The sequence below is a fragment of the Somniosus microcephalus genome, chromosome 15, assembly GCF_052327205.1.
Source record: "Somniosus microcephalus isolate GS21.2 chromosome 15, FLI_Smic_1.0, whole genome shotgun sequence".
NCBI lineage: Eukaryota > Metazoa > Chordata > Chondrichthyes > Squaliformes > Somniosidae > Somniosus > Somniosus microcephalus.
Genome location: NC_141001.1, coordinates 15629188 through 15651202, shown reverse-complemented (window position 1 = coordinate 15651202; position 22015 = coordinate 15629188). Strand labels below are relative to the sequence as shown.

Genomic DNA, 22015 nt, shown 5'->3' with positions numbered 1-22015 from the left:
TGTCTTCACAAAGGAGGACACAAATAACCTCCCAGAGATGTCGGGGAACATAGGTTCTAATGAGAGGGAGGAACTGAAAGAAATCAGTATTTGTAGGAAAATGGTGTTAAGGAAATTGATGCGATTGAAGGCTGATAAATCCCCAGGGCTTGATAATCTACATCCTAGGGTACTTAAAGAAGTGGCCCTAGAAATAATAGATGCATTGCTGGTCATCTTCCAAAATTCGATGGACACTGGAACAGTACCCATGGATTGGAAGGTAGCTAATGTTACCCCACTATTCAAAAAAGGTGGCAGAGAGAAAGTGGGGAATTATAGACTGGTAAGCCTGACATCGGTAGTGGGGAAAATGCTAGAGTCCATTAAAGAAGTTGTAATGGAAGGGCACTTGGAAAACAGTGACAGGATCGGACAAAGTCAACATGGATTTACAAAAGGTAAATCGTGCTTGACTAATCTACTGGAATTTGTAGTGTATGTAACCGTTCTACCTTTAAGAGAACTATTGTATGCAACCGTCCACCTTTAAGAGAACTATTTTAGGTGTTGCACTACTTTATCTTGGCTGCTGTATACTGTAATACTGGGAGTGACCACACCGGTATATAAGTGCTGTGTAAGGATTTATTGGGCAGATTCGTCCTGACCTTCGAATAGTAAAGTCCTGTTAAAGTTACTCTTGTAGTCTGTGTATTAATTCACCATATAACCCACAGACTTTACAGAATTTTTGAGGATGTAACTGGTAAAATAGATAAGGGAGAACCAGTGGATGTGGTGTATTTGGACTTTCAGAAGGCTTTCGATAAGGTCCCGCATAAGAGATTAGCGTGTAAATTTAAGGCACATGGGATTGGGGGCAAGGTATTGACTTGGATAGAGAACTGGTTCGCAGACAGAAAGCAAAGAGTTGGAATAAACGGGTCTTTTTCCGAGTGGCAAGCATTGACTAGTGGGGTACCACAGGGATCAGTCCTAGGACCCCAGCTATTCACAATATATATCAATGATCTAGACGAGGGAACTAGATGTAATATCTCCAAGTTTGCAGACGACACAAAGCTGGGTGGGCGTGTGTGCTGTGAGGAGGATGCAGAGAAACTCCAGTTTGATTTGGACAGGTTGGGTGATTGGGCAGAAGCATGGCAGATGCAATATAATGTGGATAAATGCGAGGTTATCCACTTTGGTGGCAAAAACAGGAAGGCAGATTATTATCTGAATAGCAATAGATTGGGAGAAGGGGAAGTGCAACGAGACCTGGGTGTCCTTGTGCACCAGTTGCTGAAGGTAAGTATGCAGGTGCAGCAGGCGGTTAAGAAGGCAAATAGTATGCTGGCCTTCGTAGCGAGTGGGTTTGAGTACAGGAACAAGGATGTCTTGCTGCAGTTGTACAGGGCCTTGGTGAGACCACACCTTGAGTATTGTGTGCAGTTTTGGTCGCCTTATCTGAGGAAGGATGTTCTTGCCATGCAGGGAGTGCAGCGAAGATTCACCAGGCTGATACCTGGGATGGCAGGAATGACGTATGAGGAGAGATTGGGTCGATTGGGCTTATACTCGCGGGAGTTTAGAAGAATGAGAGGGGCTCTCATTGAAACTTATAACATTCTAACAGGACTAGACAGACTAGATGCAGGAAGGATGTTCCCGGTGGCAGGGGAGTCCAGAACCAGGGGTCAGTCTAAGGATAAGCCATTTAGGACAGAGATGAGGAGGAATTTCTTCACCCAGAGAGTGGTGAACCTGTGGAATTCTCTACCACAGAAGGCAGTAGAGCCAATTCATTAGATATATTCAAAAAAGAGTTGGATATATTTCTTAAGGCTAAAGGGATCAAGGGATATGGAGAGAAGGCACAGACAGGGTACTGAATTTGAATGATCAGCCGTGATCTCATTGAATGACGGAGCAGGCTTGAGGGGCCGAATGGCCTACTCCTGCTCCTATCTTCTATGTTTCTATGTCCCATCAAACACTCCCAGGGCAGGTACAGCACGGGTTAGGTACAGAGTAAAGCTCCCTCTACACTGTCCCATCAAACACTCCCAGGGCAGGTACAGCACGGGTTAGATACAGAGTAAAGCTCCCTCTACATTGTCCCATCAAACACTCCCGGGGCAGGTACAGCACGGGTTAGATACAGAGTAAAGCTCCCTCTACACTGTCCCATCAAACACTCCCAGGGCAGGTACAGCACGGGTTAGATACAGAGTAAAGCTCCCTCTACACTGTCCCATCAAACATTCCCAGGGCAGGTACAGCACAGGTTCGATAGAGTAAAGCTCCCTCTACACAGTCCCATCAAACACTCCCAGGGCAGATACAGCACGGGTTAGCTACAGAGTAAAGCTCCCTCTACACTGCCCCATCAAACATTCCCAGGCCAGGTACAGCACGGGTTAGATACAGAGTAAAGTTCCCTCTACACTGTCCCATCAAACACTCCCAGGGCAGGTACAGCACAGGTTAGATACAGAGTAAAGCTCCCTCTGCACTGTCCCATCAAACACTCCCAAGGTTGGTACAGCACGGGTTAGATACAATGTACAGAAAACTCTCCTTGCTTTATCTATTGAAAGAAAGCCATTGATACAGGAACTCCATAATTCCCATTACACCCCATCTAACTACAGAGCTATTGTGTAGCAGGAATTTCCAATCTGCCCTCCAACTTTCGCAACTTAAATCCCTGACTGTACTTACCATAAAACAGGACAAAGAGCAAAACTGACAAGCAAACCAACATTCTGTGTTTATATTGTGCCTTTAATGTAAAGAATGTCCAAAGATTCTGCAAAGAAAGACCAGGGAATAGAATCATAAAATAATAGAAGCTCATAACAGTATAGCACAGAAGGAGGCCATTTAGCCCAGCAATTCTACACTGGCTCTTTCGAAGAACAACCCAGTTACTCCCACTCCCCTGATCTTTCCCCATATCCCTGCTATTTTTTCTTCTTCAAGTATTTATACAATTCCATTTTTAAGGTTACTATACAATCTGTATCCACCACCCTATCAGGCAGTGCATTCCAAATCCTAACGACAGTGTCTGAGATCTAGAGACTTCTCCCATTACATTACCAGGGTTTAGACAGTGTCTGAGATCTAGAGACCCCTCCCATTATATTACCAGGGTTTAGACAGTGTCTGAGATCTAGAGACTCCTCCCATTACATTACCAGGTAATAGACAGTGTCTGAGATCTAGAGACTCCTCCCATTACATTACCAGGGAATAGACAGTGTCTGAGATCTAGAGACTCCTCCCATTACATTACCAGGGAATAGACAGTGTCTGAGATCTAGAAACCCCTCCCATTACATTACCAGGGTGATGTGCCTTCAATAACCACAAAACTAGAAGTTATAGACTTTAACAAGTTGGATTTTAATCACTAAGATCAGAGCTAACATCTCAACACACCGACTGGCTCACAGGAATGAGTCATACAGATCCTGAGATCTTTAAGTAAGAGAAGTCAGGGGCGGAGCCAAGAGCCAAGACCTGGAACCTTCCAGGTTAGTCAGGAAAGAGGAAGTGAAACTATACACCGTGTGGGGGAGGGTAATATACATGAGTGCAAAACGAATACAGGATCAAGACAAACAGATTTCATTACATTCACCCCTTCTTTAGATTTAGTCCATCGGGGTGATGTTTCTTAAAAGTTGGTATAAGTGAGTCTGTCAGGAGGTTTTGCAGTTCTCAGTGATCGGCGCAAAGCCGGTTGGGGTGCCTCTAGGGGAGTGGATTCTGGTTCCTCCGCTGTCCGGGCCTCCGCAGTGTCTTCCAGGTTATCTGCAGTGTCCTCCAGGTTAAAGTTGGGTATTGATACCTCTGGGCGTCCTGTCTCTTTTTGGTGTAGGTCTCCCTCGGGTAGTCTCTCATCGTTCTCTCCGCTCCCCGAGGGAGTGAGGTCTTTCATGGAAACAGTGTCCTCTCGCCCGTCAGAGTATTCGATATAGGCGTACTGAGGGTTTGCATGGAGGAGCTGTACCTTTTCCACAAGGGGGTCCATTTTATGGCCTCTCTCGTGCTTCCGCAATAGTACTGTCCCCGGAGACGTCAGCCACACGGGTAGAGATATGCCCGAGGTGGATTTCCGGGGGAAAACGAACATCTTTTCGTGAGGGGTAGCGTTAGTGGCTGTACATAACAGAAACCTTATGGAGTGGAGCACGTCTGGGAGGACTTCCTGCCAGCGGGAGGTCGGAAGGCCTTTTGACTTTAAGGCTAACGTGACAGCCTTCCAAACAGTAGCATTCTCCCTTTCCACTTGCCCATTACCCCGGGGGTTGTAGCTAGTGGTTCTGCTAGTGGCTATCCCCTTTGAGAGCAAGAACTGGCGCAGTTCGTCACTCATAAATGACGTCCCCCTATCGCTGTGTATGTAGTTCGGCATGCCAAACATGCAGAATAGATTACAGAGACACTTGATGACCGTGGCACTGGTCATATCTGGGCAGGGAATGGCGAAGGGGAAGCGGGAATATTCATCGATGATATTGAGGAAGTATACGTTACGGTCGGCAGAGGGAAGGGGTCCCTTGAAGTCCAGACTTAGGCGCTCGAATGGCCGTGTGGCTTTGATAAGGTGTGCATGGTCAGGCCTGTAGAAACGAGGCTTGCATTCCGCACAGATGCGGCAGGCTCTGGTCATTGCCCTGACCTCCTCGATGGAGTGGGGCAGATTGCGGGACTTTATAAAATGGTATAGTCGGGTGACCCCTGGGTGACAGAGGTCGTTGTGGAGACCCTGTAATTTGTCCGTATGAATGCTGGCACACATTCCCCGCGATAGGGCGTCTGGGGGTTCATTAAGGGCTCCCGGCCTGTACATAATATCATAGTCGAACGTGGATAGTTCGATCCTCCACCTGAGTATTTTGTCATTCTTGATTTTCCCCCTTTGTTTGTTATTAAACATGAAAGCCACCGACCGCTGGTCGGTGAGCAAAATGAAACGTTTGCCGGCTAGGTAGTGTCTCCAGTGCCGCACTGCCTCCACTATAGCCTGTGCCTCCTTCTCGACAGAAGAGTGCCTGATTTCAGGTCCCTGAAGGGTTCGGGAGAAGAAGGCCACAGGTCTCCCAGCCTGATTGAGGGTCGCAGCTAAGGCAAAGTCTGACGCATCGCTTTCAACTTGAAAGGGAATGCTTTCGTCCACTGCACACAGTGCAGCCCTTTCAATGTCCTGTTTGATACTGGTGGAAACCTCCCAAGCTTCAGCTGATAGTGGGAAGGACGTCGATTTAATGAGGGGCCGGGCCTTATCAGAGTAATTGGGCACCCATTGGGCATAATACGAGAAAAATCCCAGGCACCTTTTTAAAGCTTTGGGATTGTGTGGCAGGGGCAGTTCCTTTAGGGGGCATAATCGGTCAGGGTCCAGTCCAATTACCCCATCTTCCACCACACAGCCGAGGATACAGAGACGGGTTGTGTTGAAGACACATTTGTCTTCGTTGTAGGTTAGATTCAGCTTTAGGGCAGTTTTTAAAAATCTCGCAAGATTTAGATCGTGGTCTTGCTGGTTGTGCCCGCAGATAGTGACATTGTCCAGATAGGGGTAGGTAGCTTGTAGTTTATTCTCGTCAACCATGCAGTCCATCTCACGTTGGAAGACCGAGACCCCATTTGTTACCCCGAAGGGCACTCTGAGAAAATGGTAGAGGCGTCCGTTCGCCTCAAAGGCGGTGTATGGGCGGTCCTCCGTTCTAATGGGGAGCTGGTGATACGCGGATTTGAGGTCGATAGTCGAGAAGACTCGGTATTGCGCAATCTGGTTGACCATTTCTGATATGCGGGGTAAAAGGTAGGCATCCAGCTGGGTATAAATATTAACAGTCTGGCTGTAGTCAATTACCATCCGTTTCTTTTCGCTATTTTTAACTATGACTACTTGGGCACGCCACGGACTGGTACTGCATTCAATAGTGCCTTCCCGCAGGAGTCTGTCCACTTCCGCCTTGATAAAGTGTCTGTCTTCCAGACTGTACCGTCTACTTTTGGTCGCTATGGGCCTACAGTTCGGAGCGAGATTAGCGAATAAAGAGGGCGGGCTGATTTTTAAGGTTGATAGGCCACAGACTGTGAGTGGTGGCTGGGACCCGCCATATGCTAGCGTGACACTTTCGTGGTGGCACTGGAAGTCCAGGCCCAAGATTACATTAACACAGAGTTTTGGCATCACGAGGAGTTTAAAATCCTTGTAGTCCATGCCTTTAACAGTCAGTGTTACCACACAGTAGCCCAAAATGTCCGAAGTGTGGGGCTTAGCAGCCATAGCAATTCTGCTCCGTGTAGGGGTTACCGTTAATGAGTGCCGCTGTACCAGGCTAGGGTGGATAAAACTCTCGGTACTCCCACAGTCAATTAAACATTTCGTTAAATTCCCGGTTACCTGTATGCCCATCATGGATTTTGTCAATGGGTGTGGCCTGGATTGATCCACCGTGATCGAAGCCACTGTTGGGCCCTGGGCAGCCGTTGAGTCGGGAAAAGATGGCGGATCCCAAGATGGCGGCCCGCACGGCACGCACGAGGCGGTGACGGAGTTGGAAATCGGATTCCCCCTGCAGACTTTGCTAAAATACCCTTTTTCTTACCTTTGAAGCATGTAGCGTCCTTCGCGGGGCATCATTGTCTAGGGTGCTTGGCCTGGCCACAGAAGTAGCATTTCGGGCCTCGAGACATTGCCACTGTAGTAGGACTCCTGGGTGAACTTCTGTGTGGGGACTCCGGCGGTGTAGAGCTGGTCTGAGACCTGGATGGGGAAGATGGCTGATTCCAAGATGGCGGCCCGCTCGGCGCGCACGAGGCGGTGAGGGCCGCATGGCCGGAAGAATAAGAGTCAGAGTTTTTCTGGGCCACGTCCAGCGATCGCGCAGTGGCCACTGCCTTTTTTAAGTCCAGGATCACCACCTCCAGCAGTCTCTGCCGGATATAATTCGATTTGAGGCCCGTGATGAAGGAATCGCGGACCAATTCGTCAGAGTACACGTTGGCCGTCATGGCCTTGCAGTTACAGTCCCGGACCAAGTCCTTTAGGCCCTGTAAGAAATCGTCCATTGATTCCTCAGGTCGCTGCCTGCGTGTAGCCAGCAGATGTCTGGAGTACACTTCGTTTACTGGCCTCTGGTATTGGGCCTTCAGGATAGTGATGGCCGCTGTGTAAGAGGTGGCGTCCCGGATGAACGAATAAATCCGATGACTAACGCGAGTAGTCAGTAGACTCAGTTTATCTACCTCGCTAGCGGATGAGGCCCCGCGAAGAGTTCGAAGCATTTGAGCCAGTGTCCAAATTGATTTGATGCTTCAGCAGAATGTGGATCCAAGTCCAGACGCTCTGGTTTTAGGAGTCGATCCATCCTAGTATTCTTTAGTGATTAAAATTGATGTGCCTTCAATAACCACAAAACTAGAAGTTATAGACTTTAACAAGTTGGCTTTTAATCACTAAGATCAGAGCTAACATCTCAACACACCGACTGGCTCACAGGAATGAATCATACAGATCCTGAGATCTTTAAGTAAGAGAAGTCAGGGGCGGAGCCAAGAGCCAAGACCTGGAACCTTCCAGGTTAGTCAGGAAAGAGGAAGTGAAACTATACACCGTGTGGGGGAGGGTAATATACAGTGCAAAACGAATACAGGCAAGACAACAGATTTCATTACACAGGGAATAGACAGTGTCTGAGATCTAGAGACTCCTCCCAGTACATTACCAGGGAATAGACAGTGTCTGAGATCTAGAGACTCCTCCCAGTACATTACCAGGGAATAGACAGTGTCTGTGATCTAGAGACCACTCCCATTACATTACCAGGGAATAGACAGTGTCTGTGATCTAGAGACCACTCCCATTACATTACCAGGGAATACACAGTGTCTGTGATCTAGAGACTCCTCCCATTACATTACCAGGGAATAGACAGTGTCTGAGATCTAGAGACCCCTCCCATTACATTACCAGGGAATAGACATTGTCTGAGATCTAGAGACCCCTCACATTACATTACCAGGGAATACACAGTGTCCGAGATCTAGAGACTTCTCCCATTACATTACCAGAGTTTAGACAGTGTCTGAGATCTAGAGACCTGTCCCATTACATTACCAGGGAATAGACAGTGTCTGAGATCTAGAGACCCCTCCCATTACATTACCAGGGAATAGACAGTGTCTGAGATCTAGCGACCACTCCCATTACATTACCAGGGAATAGATAGTGTCTGAGATCGAGAGACCCCTCCCATTACATTATCAGGCTTTAGACAGTGTCTGAGATCTAGAGACTCCTCCCATTACATTATCAGGGAATAGACTGGTAGTGCCAGTGACCCTGTCCCTAGTCCCAGGAACACATGGACTCATGGGAGCTTGCAAAATCACATTTCGTTGTTCATGTACTTGTGCATTGTACAATGACAATAAAGTTGAATTATTATTATTCTTACATTTCCAGGGAATAGACAGTGTCTGAGATCTAGAGACCCCTCCCATTACATTACCATGCAAAAGACAGTGTCTGAGATCTAGAGACTTCTCCCATTACATTACGAGAGTTTAGACAGCGTCTGAGATCTAGAGACTCCTCCCATTACATTACCAGGGAATAGACAGTGTCTGCGATCTAGAGACCCCTCCCATTACATTACCATGGAATAGACAGTGTCTGCATCCACAGACCCCTCCCATTACATTACCAGGGTTTAGACAGTGTCTGAGATCTAGAGACCCCTCCCATTACATTACCGGGGAATAGACAGTCTCTGCGATCTAGAGACCCCTCCCATTACATTCCGATGGAATAGACAGTGTCTGCATCCACAGACCCCTCCCATTACATTACCAGGGAATAGACAGTGTCTGAGATCTAGAGACCCCTCCCATTACATTACCAGGGAATAGACAGTGTCTGAGATCTAGAGACCCCTCCCATTACATTACCATGCAAAAGACAGTGTCTGAGATCTAGAGACTTCTCCCATTACATTACGAGAGTTTAGACAGCGTCTGAGATCTAGAGACTCCTCCCATTACATTACCAGGGAATAGACAGTGTCTGAGATCTAGAGACCCCCCCCCATTACATTACCAGGGATATAAACGTTTACTGAGATTAAGAGATCTCTTGTATTAATGGAGTAGTGAGAAAACAATCTCCTAGCATCAGGAGATCCATCCCATTGCAAATAATATACCTAGATTAGAAGCCCCTCCCATTTTAAAAACTGTACTGAAATTAGGAGCCCGCTGAATGCTTAAAATTTATACTAACATCAGGAGAACCATCCTGTTACAGGACCAGTGCTCAGATGGTGAAGCAAGCTCACAAAACCACTCTCACACTCTACTTCAATAGGCCAGGTGCAATAGGGAGTGATCAAGGACAGGATTGCTGGCTGATTATTCGGCCAGACCCTAATCCCAATAGTCATACCACTCGAACAGGCCCAGGAATATATAGACCCAAAATTAAGAATGCATACAAGTGTTCCTGACAGTACAGCCAGTATTACTATATCTTCAGCCGGTATTATTACGCGTACATCCAGCATTACTATATATATATGCAATATTAATATGTGTACAGCCAGTAAAATATGCACAGTCATTATTATAATATGTACACCCAGTAGTACCACATGTACACCCAGTAGTACCACATGTACATCCAATATTACCACATGTACAGCCAGTAGTACCACATGTACATCCAATATTACCACATGTACACCCAGTATTGCCACATGTACACCCAGTATTGCCACATGTACACCCTGTAGTACCACATGTACAGCCAGTAGTACCACATGTACACCCAGTATTGCCACATGTACACCCTGTAGTACCACATGTACAGCCAGTATTACCACATGTACAGCCAGTAGTACCACATATACAGCCTGTAGTACCACATGTACATCCAATATTACCACATGTACAGCCAGTAGTACCACATGTACAGCCAATATTACCACATGTACAGCCAGTAGCACCACATATAAATCCAATATTACCACTTGTACAGTCAGTAGTACCACATGTACATCCAATATTACCACTTGTACACCCTGTAGTACCACATGTACAGCCAGTATTACCACTTGTACAGCCAGTCTTACCACATGTACAGTCAGTAGTACCACATGTACATCCAATATTACCACTTGTACAGCCAGTTTTACCACATGTACAGCCAGTATTAACTCATGTACAGCCTGTATTACCACATGTACAGCCAGTATTACCACATGTACAGCCAGTATTACCACATGTACACCCAGTGACATGAATCTTGCCATTCATGTAGAAATGACTTATGAAATAATACTGGGTGGCCTGCTGGTGGCACTGTCCAGGGAGAGTATAAATACTCGGGCATGGGCCCAGCTTTCTCAGGACATTTTGTAAACAGGAACTAGTGAAGGTCAACTAGACCTCCATGTTGTGAAACAGTTGATTTAAGCCTTATTTAATACTCAGACCAAGCACCTAGTAGTTTTTTCTGTCAATTTAATCAACTGAACCTGCTCCACGCTCTGAGTGGTTTTGGGAACGGACGGCTATGACTCAAACGGTAGAAGGGAACCAGAGGTAGTAATCAATCCATCATGGAGAAACTACTCCGACCTGCCCGTCTTGACCTGGACCTAAATTCACCTACAACTGCTAAGGTATGGAAACACTGGTATCGTACCTTCATCATCTTCCGCAGGGTGTGTGGTGAGAATGTTCCTGATAAGTTAGAGATACTTGCCAATTATGTATCCCCTCATGTGTTTGACTATATCGAAGACTGTGTAGACTATGACTCCGCTATTCAAATACTACAGCAACTATATGTTAAGGCCCCAAACAAAATTTTTGCTCGGCATCTACTGGCCACAACTCGACAACAACCCGGGGTATCACTTGACGAATTCCTTCAAAAGCTTCGCAGGCTTAGCAAGGATTGTAACCTCAAAGCTGTCTCAGCTGAGCAGTACCAGGAGGACTTAATTCGTGATTCTTTTATTAATGGAATTGCGTCTCCCTTCATGTGCCAGCATCTGTTGGAGAATAAAACCCTCAAGTTACAAGCTACCTATGACCAGACATGTTCTCTGGACTTAGCAAAAAAAAATGCAGATGCCTATCTTTTACCGTGTGCACGGACTGCTGCTATCACATTTGGTGACTCCTCCAATGGGCCTCGGTGGAAGCCCTCACTAAAGATGACTCTATCCTAGTTGATGACGACCCTACCCTAGAAGCCCTCACTGATGATGACCCTGCCCTAGTGGCATCATGGCAATCTGGAAGGAAGTGTTTCTTCTGTGGAGGTGCATTCCACTATAGGAAATTTTGTCCTGCTCGTAATGCAATCTGCAATCATTGCAGTAAGAAAGGTCACTTGTCTAAGGTATGCCAGTCAAGAGCCCCTGCTAGTTTTGCAGCTGCTATCTATAAAACTGCTCCTCCCCAAGAGCCACTACTAAGGTTACAGCTGCTATCCATAAAACTGCTCCTCCCCCAAGAGCCACTACTAAGGTTACAGCTGTCAGGGGTAAAACTGCTCCTCCTCCCATCACAGCTGTTTTTCCCCAAAGCCTGTCCCATGCAGCCATGAAGGTTTCGGTAAATGGAAACATTTTGAGTGCACTAATCGACTCATGCAGCTCTGACAGCTTCATCAGTGAGCAGGCTGTCAGTAAGTTAAAACTGCGTATTTACCCCTCGGACAGGGAAATTGCAATGGCTCTGATGACACTGACCACCAACTCTTCTGGCTTTTGTCTTGTCAACCTTATTCTCAATGGCCGCACTTATTTCTCCACCCGGCTCGGGGTGCTCAAAAACCTATGCAGTGATGTGCTCCTGGGACAGGATTTCCAGAAACAACACAAAAGACTCACTTTCGAGTTTGGAGGGTCAAAGCCGGAGCTTACTATTTCCAAAGTACCGTTTTGTGCGTGTTCGGCGGCTTCGCTCGACAAGCCCTCCTTGTTTGCCAAGCTTTCCCCCCGATGTAAGCCCATAGACACTAAATCATGACGTTTCAGCCAAAATGATCTATCCTTTATCGAGGCAGAAATCTCTCGCCTTCTAGCTGATGGTATCATTGAGCCATGTTCATCTTCTTGGCGGGCTCAAGTCATCGTTGTTAAAAATCCTCTGAAGCAACACAAGAAACGTCTTTGCAATGATTACTCACAAACTATTAACCAGTATACCGACCTGGATGCCTACCCACTACCACGCATCGATGACATGGTCAATAATCTTGCCAACTACAAGGTATTTTCAAATTTTGACTTAAAGAGCGCATACCATCAAGTACCGTTAAAGGACTCTGACAAAAAGAATTCGGCCTTTGAGGCCAATGGTCGGCTTCACCAGTTTTGTCGCCTTCCATTTGGGGTCACCAATGGGGTGGCCGTCTTTCAACGGGCAATGGATAGCCTAGTCAAACAGGAGAACTTAACGGACACTTTTCCATATCTGGATAATATCACCATTGCTGGTCATGACCAGAAGGAGCATGATGCCAACCTCCAGAAATTTCTTGATGTTCTCCATCGTCACAACTTAACCTTAAATCAGTCCAAATCTGTGAAATCAGTACCATCGGTCAACATCCTTGGCTACTGGGTGGGCAATGGTATCATCAAAACGGATCCGAAGCGACTTCATCCGCTTCAGGAGCTCCCTCCTCCTATGAATCTTGGTTCTCAATTCAATTCAATTCAAATGCTTTATTGGCATGAAAGTTTACAGGGAACCATATTGCCAAAGCTTACATAACAAAAAGTACAGTTTTCCAACATTCTGTAGGTGTCAAACAATTTTGACCTTCGTTGGGTACATACAATATTACTTTAAACAATATTAATTTAAACAGTCTTTGTACATCAGTGGGTATATTCAGTATTAATTTTAAACAGTCCTCAGGTTGTGACATGTTGTTACATATTTGGCACCAAGGTATGGTCTGTCTCCTTCTCCCAGGACTAATCTTAATTTTGACAGGTCATCCAATTCCTTGAAATCTGGGGTTGTTTGGCTGAGCTTGTCAAGTAATATGTTTCTTGATGTGTTGAATTTTTCGCATTTTAGGAGGAAATGCATCTCTGTCTCAACCTCGCCGGCCAGACATTGATCACATATTCTATTCTCTCTAGGCTGCCAGGATTTCTTGTATCTTCCTTTTTCAATTGCCAGTTGGTGGTCGCTTAGTCTGTACCTGGTGAGGGTCTGTCTCTGTTTTGTGTCTCTGATGGTCGAGAGATAGTCTGCCAGTTTATATTCTCTTTTTAGGGCCCGGTAACATTCTAATCTGCTTTGGCTTTTGGTTATTTTGTTCCAATGTTCCAGGTAGGTTTCTTTGCTTTGTTTAATGATTTGGTTCACTCGGATTGGTGTTTGGACGGCAGTGTTGGTCTGGGACTGGTCAGGGTCCGGCTGAGTAGGAGTACTTAGTTTCAGTAGCAGCTGACTCAGGGGACTCTTTTCTGGGTTTAGCTCTTGGGTCTGGAAGGCTTTAAAATGAAGGGTGTCTGGGGAGCTAGATTTGAGGTGATTTAGGAAGTTTAGTGCTCGTTTTTGGATGTTTATTATCAGTGGGTATCTGCCTAGTTCGGCTCTGCATGCATTTGTTGGTGTTTTCCTTTGGGTGCGAAGGATGCTTCGGCAAAATTCTGCATGTAGGGCTTCTATTGTGTGTTTTTCCCATTTAGTGTAGCTATGGTGATTGAGCGGGCCCCATACTTCACTACCGTACAGCGCAATCGGCAGGATTACGCTGTCAAATATTTTTAGCCAGATTTTGAATGGGATTTGGATGTTGTAGAATTTTCTTTTTATTGCATATAGGGCTCTTCGGGCTTTTTCTTTTAGTGCATTCACTGCTATGCTGAAGCTCCCTGATGCTGTAATGGTTAGACCAAGGTAAGTATAGCTCATAGTGTGTCCTATGATGGTATCACTGAGAGTAAACTGGTATTTGTTTTCCTGACACCTGGGCCTTTTTTGAAAAATCATGATGTTGGTTTTCTTTAGATTTACTGTTAGGGCCCAATTTTGGCAGTATTTGTCGAGTAGGTCTAGTTGTTGCTGTAATCCCTGTTCTGTGGGAGACAGCAGAACCAGGTCATCCGCATAGAACAGGGATTTCACTTCTCCATCCAGGAGACATAGACCCGGTGACTCGCTTTGCTCCAGCATGTCTGCTAGTTCATTTATGTATATGTTGAACAGGGTCGGGCTCAAATTGCAGCCTTGCCGGACGCCTCTTCTCTGGGTGAAGAAACAGGTGCGTTTGTCTCCAATTTTGACACCGCATTTATTTTTCAGATACATCGATTTAATAAGGTCATAGACTTTGCCCCCTATTCCACACTGAAGAAGTTTGTAATAGAGCCCTTCGTGCCAGATAGAGTCAAAGGCTTTCTTGAAGTCAATGAAGTCAATGAAACATCTCTTCGTCGGGCCCTCGGCATGTTCGCCTATTATGCGAAGTGGATACCCCACTTTTCCGACAAGATCCAGCCCCTGCTTCACACAAAGTCATTTTTGTTGGAGGCAACGGCTATTGCAGCTTTTGACCTCCTCAAGCAACAACTGGAAAAAGCCACGCTTCGTTCCATTGATGAAAATCTCCCTTTCGTGGTCAAGTGCGATGCATCGGAGTGGCGATCTCAGCTACCTTGAATCAAGGTGGTCGGCCCGTTGCATTTCTGTCCAGAACTTCGCAGGGTAGCGAGCTCCATTATCCTCCTGTCGAGAAGGAGGCTACGGCTATCATCGAAGCAGTACGTAAATGGAGTCATTTTCTCACTCGTCGCCATTTCACGCTTATAACCGATCAGCGCTCCGTCGCCTTTATGCTGGATAACCGGAAATGCACTAAGATCAAGAATAACAAAATACAGCTCTGGTGGATGGAATTAGCCGCCTTTGGATACACCATACATTATCGACCCGGCAAAGAGAATGTGGCCCCGGATACCCTCACACGTGCATTCTGCTCTTCCATGTCAACTTCGACTCTTGCGGATCTTCATACTGACTTATGCCATCCTGGCGTTACCCGTATGTTACACTTCGTGCGATCTAAAAGTCTCCCATTTTCTATGGACAACATGAAAAGAATATGCTCCACTTGTAGAATTTGCGCGGAATTAAAACCGCAATTCTTCCGTCCGTTGGATGGCTCGCTCATACACGCTACACAGCCTATGCAGCGACTTAGCATTGACTTTAAAGGGCCACTGCCTTCCTCAACGTGAAACACCTACTTGCTACTATGGTGGACAAATATTCACGCTTTCCCTTTGCTTTCCCCTGTCCCAATATGCTTACTTCCACAGTGATCAAATGCCTCGATCAGGTCTTTTCCCTTTGCGGTACGACCAATTTCATCCACTCTGATCGGGGTCCCTCCTTCATGTCAAGCGAACTCAAAAGTTATCTCTCCCAAATATAGGATCCTGCTCCTATTTTGTGTGTCTAATTCTGTTAGATTCAGGAGATGGTTCTGTGATAGTAGATTGGCGGTTAGGATCAGATCAGCCATGATCTTATTGAATGGCGGAGCAGGCTCGAGGGGCCGATTGGCCTACTCCTGCTCCTATTTCTTGTGGCGATTCATAAGAACATAAGTAGAACAACACCGCATCATCCCATTGGAAACGGACAGGTTGAGAGATACAACGCTATCATTTGGAACGTTGTTCGTCTTGCACTGAGGTCACACAACCTATCGGACCAGCAGTGGGAAACTATGCTCCCTGACGCATTGCATTCCATCAGGTCTCTTCTTTCTACATCCACCAACGCTACTCCTCATGAACGATTCTTCAGGTTCCAGCGTTGCTCCACTCATGGGACGTCCCTACCATCATGGTTGGCAGCTCCTGGCCCCGTGCTGCTCCGAAGATTTGTCCGATCTTCTAAGAGTGATCCCCTCGTCGATGAAGTGGAACTGACGGATGTCAATCCCACGTACGCGTACGTGCGGTACCCTGATGGCTGGGAATCCGCAGTGTCATTTCGGGATCTGGCTCCCTGCCCAACCGGTCCCACGGACCCAATCGATGGTGGGATCCGTATTAATGACGCCGATAACCTGCGCTCCTCTGAGGATGATGTCCTACCCGGGACATCAAGGGATCTGCCAGCTATTCCGCCGGATCAACCCGGGTAACAGAGTGCTCCCTGCGGGATGGCCACCCGAAGCCAGGATGCCGGTCAGTCACCGACTACTGGGCAGGGTGAAGCCAGCTCTGCGCCTGTGGGGGCCCCCACCCGGAGCCATGATCTCCCCAGTTCGACTCTGCCAGCCCGCTGGTATGAACTAAGCGACCCAGGGACCAAAACGCGGTCCGAGGAGACGTGCCTTCCGACCACCAACGGAGATCCAAATGCACCCGGAGCCACGGTCTCCCCAGTCCCCCTCGGGTCGATCAAGGCGACTAGGACTCTGCCAGCCCGCTGGTACGAACTAAGCGACCCAGGGACCAAAACACGATCCGAGGAGACATGCCTTCCGGCCACCGATGGAGATCCAAATGACTGTGTCTATTCTTAGTCCGATTAATTCGGTAGAAAGAAGCCGACGGACTTCTAATCTTACAGGCGGGAAGAATGACATGAATCTTGCCATTCATGTAGAAATGACTTATGAAATAATACTGGGCGGCCTGCTGGTGGCGCTGTCCGGGGAGAGTATAAATACTCAGGCACGGGCCCAGCTTTCTCATGACATTTTGTAAACAGGAACTAGTGAAGGACAACTAGACCTCCATGTTGAGAAACAATTGATTAAAGCCTTGTTTAATATTCAGACAAGTGCCTCGTAGTTTTCTTACGTCATCCAGTATTACCACATGTACAGCCAGTATTACCACATGTACAGCCAGTATTACCACATGTACAGCCAGTATTACCACATGTACAGCCAGTATTACCACATGTACAGCCAGTAGTATCACATGTGCAGCCAGTATTACCACATGTACAGCCAGCATTACCACACGTACACCCAATATTACCACACGTACAGCCAGTATTACCACACGTACAGCCAGTATTACCACACGTACAGTGAGTATTACCACATGTACACCCAGTATTACCACATGTACAGCCAGTATTACCACATGTACAGCTAATATTACATGTACAGCCAGTATTACCAAATGTACACCCAGTATTACCACATGTACACCCAGTATTACCACATGTACACCCAGTATTACCACAGGTACACCCTGTAGTACTACATGTACAGCCAGTATTACTACATGTAGAGCCATTGTTACCCTATGTACAGCAGTATGGTACCCGAGGGGCAACCAGTCCAGAATAGGCTTTCAGGTGTGAGCCACCTTCTACAGTACAGCCCCATATTGTGACAAGACCTTTGTCTGTGTTGGTATCTGGTGATGTTCCCTATGCTTGGATGATATATCCTTGGCCCCCTCCACAGCCAGTAGTACTGTGTGAACAGTTTTGTGTACAGTTTTGGTCTCCGTACTGAAGGAAGGATATACTTGCCTTAGAGGCGGTGCAATGAAGGTTCACTAGATTGATTCATGGGATGAGAGGTTTGTCCTATGAGGAGAGATTGAGTAGAATGGGTCTTTACTCTCTGGAGTTTAGAAGAATGAGAGGTGATCTCATTGAAACATATAAGATTCTGAATGGGGATTGAAAGGGTAGATGCTGAGAGACTGTTTCCCCTGGCTGGAGTGTTTAGAACTAGGGGGCATAGTCTCAGGATAAGGGGTAGGCCATTTAAGACTGAGATGAGGAGGAATTTCTTCACTCAGAGGGTTGTGAATCTTTGGAATCTATGGCTGCTCAGTCGTTGAGTATATTCAAGGCTGAGATCGATAGATTTTTCGACTCTAGTGGAATCAAGGGATATGGGGATAGGACAGGAAAGTGAAGTTGAGGTTGACGATCAGCCATGATCTTATTGAATGGCGGAGCAGGCTCAAGGGGCCATATGGCCTACTGCTGCTCTTATTTCTTATGGTCTTATGCTCTATTTCTCATCTACATGCTGCCCCTTGGTGACATCATCCGAAAACACAGCATCAGTTTCCACATTAACGCTGGTGACACCCAGCTCTACCTCACTATCACTTCTCTCAACCCCTCCACGGTCTCTAAATTGTCAGACTGCTTGTTTGACATCCAGTCCTGGATGAGCAGAAATTTCTTCCAACTAAATATTGGGAAGACCAAAGCCATTGTCTTCAGTCCCCACCACAAACTTCGTTCCCTAGCCACTGACTCTATCCCTCTCCCTGGCAACTGTCTGAGCTGAACCAGACAGTTAGCACCCTTGATGTTGTATTTGAACCTGGGGTGAGCTTCCGGCCACATATCTGCACCATTACTAAGACCGCCTATTTCCACCTCCATAATATCGCCTGACTCGGCCCCTGCCTCAGCTCTTCTGCTGCTGAAACCCTCATCCATGCCACTGTAACCTCTGGACTTGATATTCCAATACACTCCTGGCCGGCCTCCCACTTTCTACCCTCCGTAAACTTGAGGTCATCCAAAACTCTGCTGCCTGTGTCCTAACTCGCACCAAGTCCTGTTTACCCATCAACCCTGTGCTTGCTGACTTACATTGGCTCCCAGTTAAGCAATGCCTTGATTTTAAAATTCTTATACTTGCTTTCCCTCCATGGCCTCGCCCCTCCCTATCTCTGTAATCTCCTCCAGCCCTACAACCCTCCGAGATATCTGTGCTCCTGCAATTCTGGCCTCTTGAGCATCCCCAATTTCTATCACTCCACCATTGGTGGCCGTGCCTTCAGCTGCCTAGGCCCCAAGCTCTGGAATTCCCTCCCTAAACCTCTCCATCTCTCTGCCTCTCTTTCCTCCATTAAGATGTTCCTTAAAACCTACCTCTTTGACCAAGCTTTTGATCACCTGCCCTGATATCTCCTTGTGTGGCTCGGTGTCCAATGTTGTTTGATAACGCTCCTGTGAAGCACCTTGGGATATTTTACTACATTAAAAATGCTATATAATACAAGTTGTTGTTGTCTTCCAAACCCTCAGTCACCCTCGGTATCCCTGACACAGTGTAAAGTACACACTCCAGGTACGAGATAATGAACTGAAGTTGATTGCACGTTCTCACTGGCCTGCGGCATTACGTAAGATGATATGAAGGGGGAGTGCACAGCCTGGGAAGGTTGAATTGATCAGGAGAAGCGATGGAGGTCGTGTGCAGCATTGTCACTGATTCTGGCTCCACCGTTGTCCTTCACAGTTCCCCTTGTTTGATGCCAGCACCCCCTGCTTCTGTGCTACATCCAGACACGGAGCAGCGAGCACTTCACAGCTACAGTGCAACCGTGGGCTGGTGAATAGGAGCATTGGCTGCATGTGCATGGGCGAGTCTTACTCACCCTATTCTCACACACCAGGGATCTCAAGAGGGACTTAATACCAACCCCAAACTGACTCCGAGACTCTACTGACGCAGAATCACTGAGGTAAGAGAAAAGCAGCTACTGAGTGAGCAAGGCACACAAAGCACCTTCTGAGGAGCCTGTGTTCAGCCCAGTATCCTTTTAAAATCTAGATAGTCTTTGGGTGATAACTCCTATCAATCTCTAGCCGGCTGCAGCTAGTTGCCTCTACATCTCTGTCAAAGCGAATCCAAGGTTTGGTTTTGCAGTTGCACACAGAACGCAGAATCACGGCGAGTTTGGGTAGTTGTCCGCTTTCTTTTCATATACAGAATTAAATATAATTTCTCCCTGCATCCCCCTCAGTGTGTATTTGGTAATAAAGGGCAGTGCAGGGAGGTGCAGCCTTCAAAGAGGCAGGTACTGTCCGTGGCTGTGGTTAGCTGGAGTGTGGAGAGGGTGAAAGTAGAACCTGGTTTCTCTAAACCCAGGGTTATTGCCCCGACCTGTAGATATCAATGAGATGGTTCGAGCATTGTTTAACAATGACTCCAGTGTGCCACACACAGCTCTGATGGTTTGATGATGTGAGTTCACATTACTGGCAGTTTATAAAATGGTTCCATTCACCTGTACAAAGGTGAAAGAAGATCGGCCTCTCCCAGTCTCTCTCTCACCCTTTCTCATTCTCTCCCATTTGCTCATCCCTCTCAGATTGTCTCTCCCTGTCCTTCTTTCTCTCCCTCAGTCTTGCTCTCCCTGTGTTCTTTGTTTCTCTGTATCACAACACATCTCTCCAAACAGCAGCTTGTATTTATATAGCACATTTAATGTAGAAAAATGTCCCAAGGCGTTTCACAGGAACGTAAGAAAAAACATGGACACCACTAAAGGAGATATTAGGGAAGGGGAGGACTCTCTTTCTCTTTACCTCTGTCCCCTTCAGTCTCTCCACATATCTTACCCTCATCCCCTGCTTTTTATCTCTGTATCTCTCTCTCCCTCAGTTTCCTTCCTCTCTCTCCCTCTCTTTCTGTTTCCTGAGCTCTCTCTCTCTCTCTCTCTTTCTGTTTCCTGAGCTCTCTCTCTCTCTCTCTCTCTCTCTCTTTCTGTTTCCTGAGCACTCTCTCTCTCTTTCTCTTTCTGTTTCCTGAGCTCTCTCTCTCTCTCTTTCTCTTTCTGTTTCCTGAGCTCTCTCTCTCTCTCTCTCCCTCTCTTTCTGTTTCCTGAGCTCTCTCTCTCCCTCTCTCTGTTTCCTGAGCTCGCTCTCTCTCCCTTTCTCTTTCTGTTTCCTGAGCTCTCTCTCTCTCTCTTTCTGTTTCCTGAGCTCTCTCTCTCTCTCTCTCTCTCTCTTTCTGTTTCCTGAGCTCTCTCTCTCTCTCTCTCTTTCTGTTTCCTGAGCGCTCTCTCTCTCTCTCTCTCTTTCTGTTTCCTGAGCTCTCTCTCTTTCTGTTTCCTGAGCGCTCTCTCTCTCTCTCTTTCTGTTTCCTGAGCTCTCTCTCTCTCTTTCTGTTTCCTGAGCGCTCTCTCTCTCTCTCTCTCTCTTTCTGTTTCCTGAGCTCTCTCTCTCTCTCTCTCTCTCTCTTTCTGTTTCCTGAGCTCTCTCTCTCTCTCTCTCTCTCTCTTTCTCTTTCTGTTTCCTGAGCTCTCTCTCTCTCTCTCCCTCTCTTTCTGTTTCCCGAGCGCTCTCTCTCTCTCTTTTTCTCTTTCTGTTTCCTGAGCTCTCTTTCTGTTTCCTGAGCTCTCTCTCTCTCTCTTTCTGTTTCCCGAGCTCTCTCTCTCTCTTTCTGTTTCCTGAGCTCTCTCTCTCTCCCTTTCTCTTTCTGTTTCCTGATCTCTCTCTCTCTCTCTCTCTCTCTCTCTCTTTCTGTTTCCTGAGCTCTCTCCCTCTCTCTCTCTCTCTCTTTCTGTTTCCTGAGCTCTCTCTCTCTCCCTTTCTCTTTCTGTTTCCTGAGCTCTCTCTCTCTTTCTCTTTCTGTTTCCTGAGCTCTCTCTCTCTCTTTCTCTTTCTGTTTCCTGAGCTCGCTCTCGCTCTCTTTTTGTTTCCTGAGCTCTCTCTCTCTCTCTTTCTCTTTCTTTTTCCTGAGCTCTCTCTCTCTCTCTCTCTCTCTTTCTGTTTCCTGAGCTCTCTCTCTCTCTCTTTCTGTTTCCTGAGCGCTCTCTCTCTCTCTCTTTCTGTTTCCTGAGCTCTCTCTCTTTCTGTTTCCTGAGCGCTCTCTCTCTCTCTCTTTCTGTTTCCTGAGCTCTCTCTCTCTCTTTCTGTTTCCTGAGCGCTCTCTCTCTCTCTCTCTCTCTCTCTTTCTGTTTCCTGAGCTCTCTCTCTCTCTCTCTCTTTCTGTTTCCTGAGCTCTCTCTCTCTCTCTCTCTCTTTCTGTTTCCTGAGCTCTCTCTCTCTCTCTCTCTCTCTTTCTCTTTCTGTTTCCTGAGCTCTCTCTCTCTCTCTCCCTCTCTTTCTGTTTCCCGAGCGCTCTCTCTCTCTCTTTTTCTCTTTCTGTTTCCTGAGCTCTCTCTCTTTCTGTTTCCCGAGCTCTCTCTCTCTCTTTCTGTTTCCTGAGCTCTCTCTCTCCCTTTCTCTTTCT

General features: G+C 46.8%; 1 protein-coding gene across 2 annotated transcripts in view; it reads left to right on the top strand.

The window, feature by feature from the left end:
• Positions 1-22015, top strand: part of c1qtnf4 (C1q and TNF related 4) — a 193376-nt gene that overhangs the window by 18745 nt on the left and 152616 nt on the right. The window contains exon 2 of one of the 2 annotated variants that reach the window (XM_086008456.1): positions 19295-19520. The exons of the other annotated variant lie outside the window; for it this stretch is intronic. The gene's annotated coding sequence lies outside the window, so the exon portion shown is untranslated. The remainder of the gene's footprint in view (positions 1-19294; positions 19521-22015) is intronic. 2 annotated transcript variants of the gene reach the window in all.